The sequence below is a fragment of the Cebus imitator genome, unplaced genomic scaffold, assembly GCF_001604975.1.
Source record: "Cebus imitator isolate Cc_AM_T3 unplaced genomic scaffold, Cebus_imitator-1.0 Scaffold769, whole genome shotgun sequence".
Taxonomy (NCBI): domain Eukaryota; kingdom Metazoa; phylum Chordata; class Mammalia; order Primates; family Cebidae; genus Cebus; species Cebus imitator.
The window spans coordinates 87,551-97,424 of NW_016108084.1; positions in this window are offsets into that span (position 1 = coordinate 87,551).

Below are 9,874 nucleotides of genomic sequence, written 5' to 3' on the forward strand. Positions count from 1 at the left end.
GAAGACAAAGTAAAAAACTTTGAAAGTGTATTTGACAGGTTAATTCAGAAAATTTTCTCCAATCTTGCTAGAGTTGGCATGTAGAAGCAAGAAATACAGAGACCTCCTGTGGGACACTATACAAGATGACCATCATCAAGGCATATATCAGAGTATCCAAGGTCACCATAAAAGAAAAATCTTAAAGGCAGCTAGAGAATAGAGCTCAATTACCTATAAATGGAATCCCATCAGACTAACAGTGATCTTCTAAGCAGGAACTTTTGCCAGAGTAGATTGACAACCCATTTGGAGAATTCTTAAAGAAAAGAATTTTAATTTGTGGCGAGATGGTCAACTAGACACAACCAGGAGAAACATCTGCCACTAAGGGAGTGGGACATCAAGAAGACTGGTGCACTCCTAGCACGTCTTCAGAGGGAAGGCATTGAGAATGGATGGAGGGAAAACAAATTCCTGGCCGAAGGGAGAGTCAGCTGGGAATCCTACTAGGGACTACTGTTCACCATGCACCAGGATGCATTCCTGGCCTCCAGTAACTCTTGGGGAAAGGGTAAGTTGAACAGGCAAGGAACAATGCACTCTTGCCATGGAACACTGTAAACCCAGCAGGAGAAGAGCCCACAAACACCATGGACACTTCAGTTGTCAGGGAGAGCTGCCTAGAGAAGTGGTAGGGGCATAACTACAGCCAGTGCAGAGACCAGAGTGTTTGGTGTGGTAACATCTGTAGTGGAGCAGAATCAGGGACACCCAACGCCCTAGGCTTGACTTGTTCCCAAAGGAGGCTTTAGCCCTAAGGGAACTGAACAGTGCCAGGTGGTCTTGCCTATAAGATAGGGCCAGTCCAACCTGAGCACCCCTCAGTCTGCCATCCTCTTCTGGAGTCCCAGACTGTTTGGTCCTGCTTGCAGTACAACCTTGAATGTCCAGGGGAGATACTTCCTAGGTGTCCACATCATAGATCCTGCACTGGTGACACGTGCCTGACTAGCAGAGAACTCCAGCAGAGCGGTCTTGCAGAAATGCATGAGCCTGCATGTGCCCTGGCCCCATTGAAGCCTCCTCCATGCCATTTTGCCTGCATGAACTTGCCTATGGTCACACGCCACATTGCTTATCTCAGGCTTGTGTGAGCTAGTGGACCTTGCCTCCCCTTCCCCACAAGCGTGCAGTGCACATGCACCTATCACGCCACTGTTACATGCACAAATTAGAAAGCATGTGTCAGCTTTTGCCAGGAGTCACAGATCTGGCATGCAGCAGGAGATTCTGCATTAGATATATAGAGTCAGATTCAATCATCCCCTTGATTTCAGTTAGTCTCATCAGATAATGAGCCCTTGTCATAGGTTTATATATGACAAATCAGGCAGTTCAATCAGCAGTCTAGATTTGTTTCCAAATTTTGTAGTCACAAAGAAGAGTCTTTAATCTGCCATACTAGATTTCCAAGTGGACATTGGAAATGTCCACTAAAGACTGGACATTGACAGTGTCCCAAGAATTGGGTTCTGATTATTGAGCAGAGCAAGCACGTCCTCTTTTTTTTAATCTCTGTATGGGTAGTTCAGAGGCTAAATAGCCACAGCAGTTAGCGAACACCATCAGTTTTCAGCTTAGCCAATCCTTCACTGAACCAAGCCCAGATACATAGGGAAATCTCTGTAAACAGAAGGTATGATTGAGCCAGTGGTATTGTTTTAAGCAGGAGAGTTAAAGGTTAAGTTTCTCCCAGAGAGATAGTTGCCACTTTTACATATAAAGTGCAGATGCAGAAGAAATTCGAGTTAGTGCCATTGCTCCCCATTCCCGAGTTACTGCCCAAGGGCTCAGGTCCCCGTGCCAGGAGCCCCCACCCCTGATATTGGTCCCAGGAGCAGTGATTCCGAAGGTGCACTGGGGATGAAGTGGAATCCCGGGCTTACTCGAAAGCTTGGGGCAGGAACCATGCGTCCATTGTCTGCTGTGACTGCATGTGGAGCAGCCTACTTGGCTTGGGAACAGCTGGAGAGAACAGTGAGCGACTGGCTAGATGCCGGCATGCTCCAGGGGTACCTTCCCAAGGTGCCCACCTCCCCAGACTGGACTCCCAGCCTTGAAGCCCGCAACCCAGTTCTCCCTGACCCCTGGAGTCTGGGCAAGTCCAAGACCCAGGTCTGCTCCACGTCTGAGAGCCCAAACGACTCAGAGGGTGAAGAAATCGACCTTGTGATAGTAGAGAAGAGGCAGCCTGGGTATACAGAAATCGATCACCATCATGGTGTCACCTGACCATCTGAACCCCTGCATGAAACACTTCCACACCTCCATCCACCAGCAACAACGCAACTGCACTACCAGTATTTATCCAGAAAGCTGCTCCCAAGAAGAGATTCCAGAGAGGAGTCTCCCAGAAGAGTCTCTGGAGGGAGATGCTCCAGGGGAAAGGAAAGATGAGGAGGATGAAGGGATTGTGAGCTACTCACCTATAGAAAGCGAGGCTGCCCAGTTCTGTCAGATCTGATACTGAGGATGTGACCAAGAGGAAAAACCACAACTTCCTGGAGTGCAAGAGGTGGAATGATCTGTGCATTCTCAGTTCTCGTCCCTGAGGGACCAGCTACTCACCTTGGCCAGCTGCTCTAAGGCCACAACGGTAGTGATCCTAAGCAAGGCCTTGGGATACTTGCAAGCCGTGGCAGAACTGAGAAGTTGATGGCTGTGGAGAAAAGGCAGCTCTGACACCAGCAACAGCAATGGCAGAAAAGAATTGTGTACCTCAGTGGTTACTAACTGACCAAAAAGCCTGACTGTTCTGTCTTACAAAGACATAAGTTTATTTTTTGACTTCCCTCTCCCCTTTAGTAATTTACCATTTTGGTTCTGACGGCACAGCCTTGGAGTAACTCCCAGAACGTATTGCAGCTGGTATGCACACAATAAGGCCTTGCAATCTCAGAAACCTTGAAACGCAGCTCTTCCTCTTCCCTGACTTATGAGGATTCTGTGTCTTCTCTGGTGCCTTTGGCTTCTCAGCAGGTAGCTGATTGAGGAGCTTTGGGGTCTGTCTAGCTCACTAGCTCCAAAGAAAAGGCTGACAGATGCTATGCAACAGGTGGTGTATGTTTCCAGCCTGCATGAAATCTCACATTCACGTGCTTTAGGCTAGGAAAGGATATTCCCTGGCATCTCTGGGGTGATGAAAGGACAGCTGGGCCTGGACAATGCTCCCCTGTGGCTTTTTTTTTCCAGGAGACACACAAGCTCTCTTGAGTGAAGACAAACTTGAAGACTAGATCAACGTGAATCATTATTTCACCATCAGAATTTTATAGTAGTTGAGGTGTTGGAAACCTTTAATGTATATATTGTAATATTAGCTGACACCCCTCCTCCCACTCTCAATACTGAGACCTTGAGAACATTTAAAGATCTTGCCCTCCAGGGTCTTTGTCTCAGAGCTCTTTGAGCCTTCTCCTCTGAGAGAGGGACCTTTCTATCCTCACAAGAGACTTCTGTTTCATTTTGCCTCTGTTGTGCAATGGGCTTTACAGCATCCTTTCTCCCAGGTCAGAAATATTTCCCCAAGTCACACAGAAGTGGAGGTCCTAGCCTGGAGCCTGGGGAAAGCTTGGAGTCCTGGCTCCTGAACTTGTCCCCTGCCCGGGTGTTTTCCGAGGGGAACTTGAGGCCACCCATCTTATAATCTCTTCTCAGGGCAGACGTAAGGTTCCTCAGAAGGGAGAACTGTACCACTTCCTCTTCCCCATGACCCTCTGATCTCAATCTTTGACTGATGAGTTCAAAGTTCTATGGGGACCATGCAAACATGTCCAGCTTGTTCATCTCCAAGGAAGTTGTGGGTTCTGCAGCCACCCTTGGGCCCCCACCAGCCTGCCATGAGTCATATTTGTTTTCTAGAAGTTGAACTTGATTCCTGGTAGGTTTTAAAGGAGCTTTCAGGAGCTCTGCTTTACCAACCATGATGGATTTTTGCCCCAGCTGGACTCTGCATATACACGTAGAATCTAGGTGCAGCCTCCAATCTGGGAAAGTCATCCAGCCCAGCATGTGGATAACCTCAGGAATTCCTAATCCTGTCCTGGAAGAAGGACCAGTCTCTCCAGAACTCTGCCCAAAATAGCAGGTGCTTGATGGTTCTGGATTTGGAAAGGGGTGGGGGATGGTGAGTACTATCTGTAGCTCTGGAAAACCAGCTACTACTTTCAAATCTATTGTCCATAATGGTTTGTTTTTGATGTTGCTTCTTGGCCTCAGTGAATCCCAGGGGATGTTTAGAAATAGCCTCTTTAACCTTCAGGAGCATGGTGGTTTACAGGAATCAACTGACTTCTGGAATTGTCTATGGAGGGAGGACAGGCCAGGTGTAGGTTACTGATGTCTTACATGAATAGCTTGGTTTTATAAACTTCTGTTGTGTATTATGCTGGGGCAGTCTTTTTTGGTATATTGTATTTTTGTATGCATTTTGCAAAGTGGAGTTAACTGTTTTGTACAAGACAAAAAATAAAATAAAATAAAGTAAACAACCCTCGGCACTTCTCCTGTTGCAAGGGTCTGATTTATTTTGAAAGGCAAGTTTATCTGAAATGTTATATTATTGATCGCCCAATTTTAAAAGTTTGCCTTCTGAAATATCTTGAAATAAAATAGTTCTCAAACATAAAGAAATTAAATTAAATTAAATTTAAAAAAGAAATGTCTGTGGAATCACGTTACTGTTCTTGATTTTACCGTTTCCATTTGCTAAACCAAGCTTATTGACCCGTTCCCACCTAGCTAGTCACTGAGTCTGAGTTGACCAACTCAAAGATGGAAATATCAAGCCAGATGGTCACAAGTCCTTCATGAATCAGTTGTTCAGTTTTGACAGAAACCTAATTGCAAGCAATTAGCTGCTGTTCAAAATGGCTACATGCACCATGTAGCCATATCAGGGAGGCAACAAGTCCAATTCCCCAAGGGATGTCTCTGGGTCTTGACAGCTTCCCTTTGCCAGCTGCCCTCATCAGTCACAGAGATTTGTCCTGTATGTAATATCCAAGGAGTTTATTAAGGCTGTGAGTCTGTTTTTCGCTGGCAGGTTGTATGAAGTGATGTCAATTTTTTCCTGATTGTCAGAGGGATCAAACGTTGTAAATTTGTCCACTTAGTCCCAGCAGATCACTTGGCAAGTAGGCCCCTGCATTTGGGAGCATAAATCAGCCACCCTTACTGACAGATAGGTAATAACACTGCATTGAGGAATCTTGAGACAGTTTTCTAACCAAACAACTGACAGAATTATCATTTATATAGTGAAAATGTTGAACATTAGAGGGTAGAGGCACTAATACTAAATTTTGAGCCAACCACTGGTGACAAATATCATTGGAGTTTGTTCCACGAACACTTCCCTCTATCTTTGTCTCTCCACGATGGGGAGGACTTCATCTGAGATCTGTAGAATGAGAAATTACAAGCATATGATCCATCAAATCCTGCCATGTATATGTAGAAGCAATAAGAACAATTTATTGAACTGTCCCGAAGGTGCCCCCACACAAAGTCATACTGGCTCCAAACCCCATTGAGAACCATGCCCAAACCCCAGCAATTGCCTTGGTGGACTTTTTTTCCCTCAAAAGAACTCGGGCCTAGAGTTCACCACAGGCATTTCAGGGGTTACAGCAAGAGCTGTTGGGGGATTTTCCTATGTCCTTGCCAGAATATAGGGATTGCAGGGGAGTTTTGTGATGAGGTGGAGACAGGGGCCAGGGGTGGATGGGCAGGAACTATAAACCTTTTTTGTAATCCCTCTTGCTCTTTTCTGCAGATTGTATGCTAAATCCTCTTCTCTGTACCTCCATTTGTGCAGAGCTGTAAGGGCTCAGGGATTCTTACATTCTGTCCCTTAATTTCCCCAGCAGCTCTGCTCCATAGCCTTTGTGCTTTCATCTACCCCATATCTAGCATCTGTTCCCCCCACATTCCCACTCCCGGAAACTCAGGTAAGATAGTGTATTGGGAGCTTATATCTAACAGCTCTGTGAACATGTGAGCCCCTCCCTTTCCTGAAGTACTCTACCATGCATATATGCCTTTTAGTCTCTTTTGAGGACAGAGAGACCTCAGGCTCACCACTAATCATCTTTCTCCTTATAGCAGCTGAAGTGAGAAAAAGGAAGAGAACCAGGACTTAGGAAATGCAGAGAACAAGAGACAGAGAGAAGACTCTGTCTCTACTAGTAAGCAAGGCATGTTTGCATTTTGTTTCCAGTGGCCAGAAGCATGGTTCAACTAAACAAACTTTGGATGGTTTTGTTCCAATGGAAACTCTATAACCTCACTGCTGACAGTATTTATTCAGGTTTGGCAAGTAATTGACTCAGCAGCATGACACCGTCCCTTCTTCCTCCCACCTAGAGGAGAGGGAAAAACAACCAAACCATGATTCAAGCAGCTTGCTTTAATTCTGCATTCTTCCCCTCAACTTCATTAAAAGGTAGGAGAGTGAGGGGGCAAGAGACCTTACTCCACTTAATGCCAATCCGCTTGGGAAAAAGCATTTGCTCTCCATTCCCAAGGAGTCTTCTCATATTCCCTAATCTGGCCAGTAAAATACCCTTGTATTATCACTTTCCAGAAGGCTATGTTTCATCTGCATTACCAAAACTGGAAAGAAATGTGAAGAGTTTGAGACTGTACTCTACTTGCAAGCTCATGAATTGGCATACCATAGTTTCATAGATGTTAGCAGAATATATAATTCTTGGGTCAGAGTTTGTTTTGGTTCATGTTTGCATTAGTTTCCTTTGCCCCCTGCCCCAAATCCCATAGGATAAATGAGGAGCAGCCATTCAAATGTTGACATACAAATATTCTTCAAACTAAATTTAGAGACAAAAGCTGTTACAATAAATGTAGAAAGGCCATGGAGAATTACCTCAAGAATATCAGATCATTGTTCCTCCACTGTCTTTGCTTCTGACACTTTTTTTTCTGAAATCTGACTTTCATTTTTTAGTAATAGAGTGTTAGTATCATTGATAAGTAGTCGTATCTATTTATTTATTTAGAGGTAACTATACTTACCTCAGTCAAGTAGACACATAAAATTAATCACCACAGTAGGTAACTAGTTTAGTAGGGATAGCTAGAGATAACCAGGAAATCTATTTGAATTCAGAGGCTGAAAAACGGTTCATCATACCTCTAACTCTTATCTCATATAGGAATACATATTTAGTACTATGGCTTGCTACTGGTCACAAGATTCCTAGTTAAGTACAGAGAATTAGTTGGAGCCAGAAGTAGAAAACCACAATCCTCACAACTAGAAATTCCTTTTTGCTTCTTTTTTAGAGTTAAGAAATGTGTTTATTTAGAAAGTTTTTTTCTTTCATTTGATGTTTAAATTTCACAATAACATTTGACCTATAACAATCATGGTAAATTAATCAGATATTCAATTACTATCAAGAAAATGTTTAGATTATAAATATATTTATTTCAATTTATTTTGAATGATTTTATAACTGATAGCACTTACATTTCTATGATTTTACTAATACAGTGTTCTTTAAAAATTATACTTTAAGTTCTGGGATACATGTGCAGAACGTGCAGGTTTGTTACATATGTATACATGTGCCATGGTGGTTTGCTACACCCATCAACCCTCATCAGCATTGGTATTTTTCTTAATACTATCACACCCCCAGCTCTCCACCACCTGACAGGCCCTGGTGTATGATGTTCCCCTCCCTGTGTCCATGGATTCTCATAGTTCAACTCCCACTTATGAGTGAGAACATGTGGTGTTTGGTTTTCATTCCTTTGCTAGTTTGCTGAGAATGATGGTTTCCAGCTTCATCCATGCAAAGGAGTTGAGCTTGTCCTTTTAGATGGCTGCATAGTCTTTATAGTAGAATAATTTATTATCCTTTGGGTTTACACCCAGTAATGGGATTGCTGGGTCAAATGGAATTTCTGATTCTAGATCCTTGAGGAATCACTACACTGTCTTCCACAATGGTTGAACTAATTTACACTCCCACCAACAGTGTAAAAGTGGTCCTAGTTCTCCACATACTCTCTGGCATCTGTTGTCTCCTGACTTTTTAATGATTACCATTCTAACTGATATGAGATAGTATCTCATTGTGGTTTTGGTTTATATTTCTCTGATGACCAATGATGACAATCTTTTTTTATGTGTTTGTTGGCTGAACAAATGTCTTTTGTTGATAACTGTCTATTCATATCCTTCACCCACATTTTGATGGGGCTGTTTGCTTTTTTCTTGTAAATTTGTTTATGTGACTTATAGATTCTGGATATTAGCCCTTTGTCAGATGGATAGATTGCAAAACTTTTCTGCCATTCTGTAGGCTGCCTGTTCATTCTGATGATAGTTTGTTTTGCTGTGCAGAAGCTCTTTAGTTTAATTAGGTCCCATTTGTCAATTTTGCCTTTGTTGCCATTGCTTTTGTTGTTTTAGTCATTAAGTATTTGCCAATGCCTAGGTCCTGAATGGCACTGCCTAGGTTTTCTTCTATAGTTTTTATGGCTTTGGGTCTTATGTTTAAGTCTTTAGTCCATCTTCAGTTAAATTTTGTGTAAGGAATAAGGAAGGGATCCAGTTTCAGTTTTCTGTATATGGCTAGCCAGTTTTCCCAACACCATTTATTAAATAGGGAATCCTTTCCCCATTGCTTGGTGTTGTCAAGTTTGTCAAAGATCAGATGATTGTAGATGTGTGACATCATGTCTGAGACCTCTGTTCTGTTCCATTGGTCTATATATCTGTTTTGATACCAGTACCATGCTGTTTTATTTACAGTAGCCTTGTAGTGTAATTTGAAATTAAGTAGCGTGATGCCTCCAGCTTTGTGTACTGAAAATGATGGTGAGAATGGAACCAAGTTGGAAAACGTTCTTCAAGATATTATTCAGGAGAACTTCCTCAACCTAGCATGACAGGCCAACATTCAAATTCTGGAAAAATACAGAACAACACAAAGATACTCCTGGAAAATAGCTACCAAAAGACACATAATTGTCAGATTCACCAGGGTTGAAATGAATGAGAAAATATTAAGGGAAGCCAGAAAGAAAGGTCAGGTTACCCACAAAGGGAAGCCCATCAGATTAATAGTGGATCTCTCTTCAGAAACCCTACAACCAGAAGAGACTGGGGGCCAATATTCAACATTTTTAAAGAAGAGAATTTTCATCCCAGTATTTTATATCAAGCCAAACTAAGCTTTGTAAGCAAAGGAGAAATATTTTTTTTTTACAGACAAGCAAATGCTAAGAGGTTTTGGCACCACCAGGCCTGCCTTACAAGAGCTCCTGAAGGAAGCGCTAAATGTGGAAAGAAAAAACTATAGCCACTGCAAAAAACATACCAAATTGTAAAGACCATCGACACTATAAAGAATCTGCATCAACTATCAGTCAAAATAACCAACTAGCATCATAATGACAGGATTCAATTCACACATAACAATATTAACCTTAAATGTAAATGGGCTAAATGCCCCAATTAAAAGACACAGACTGGCAAACTGAATAAAGACTCATTGGTGTGCTGTACTCAGGAGACCCATCTCATGTGCAAAGACAAACATAGGCTCAAAATAAAGAGTCAGAGTGATGTTTTCTAAGTAAATTAAACCAACAAAGATCAAAAAAGACAAAGAAGTACATCACATAATGGTAAAGTGATCAATGCAACAGGAAGAGCTAACTATCCTAAATATATATGCACCCAATACAGGAGCACCCAGATTCATAAAGCAAGTTCTTACAGATGTACAAGAGACTTAGACTTTCACACAGTTTTAATAGTGGGACTTTATTATTTTTTTTTTTTTATTTTTTTTTT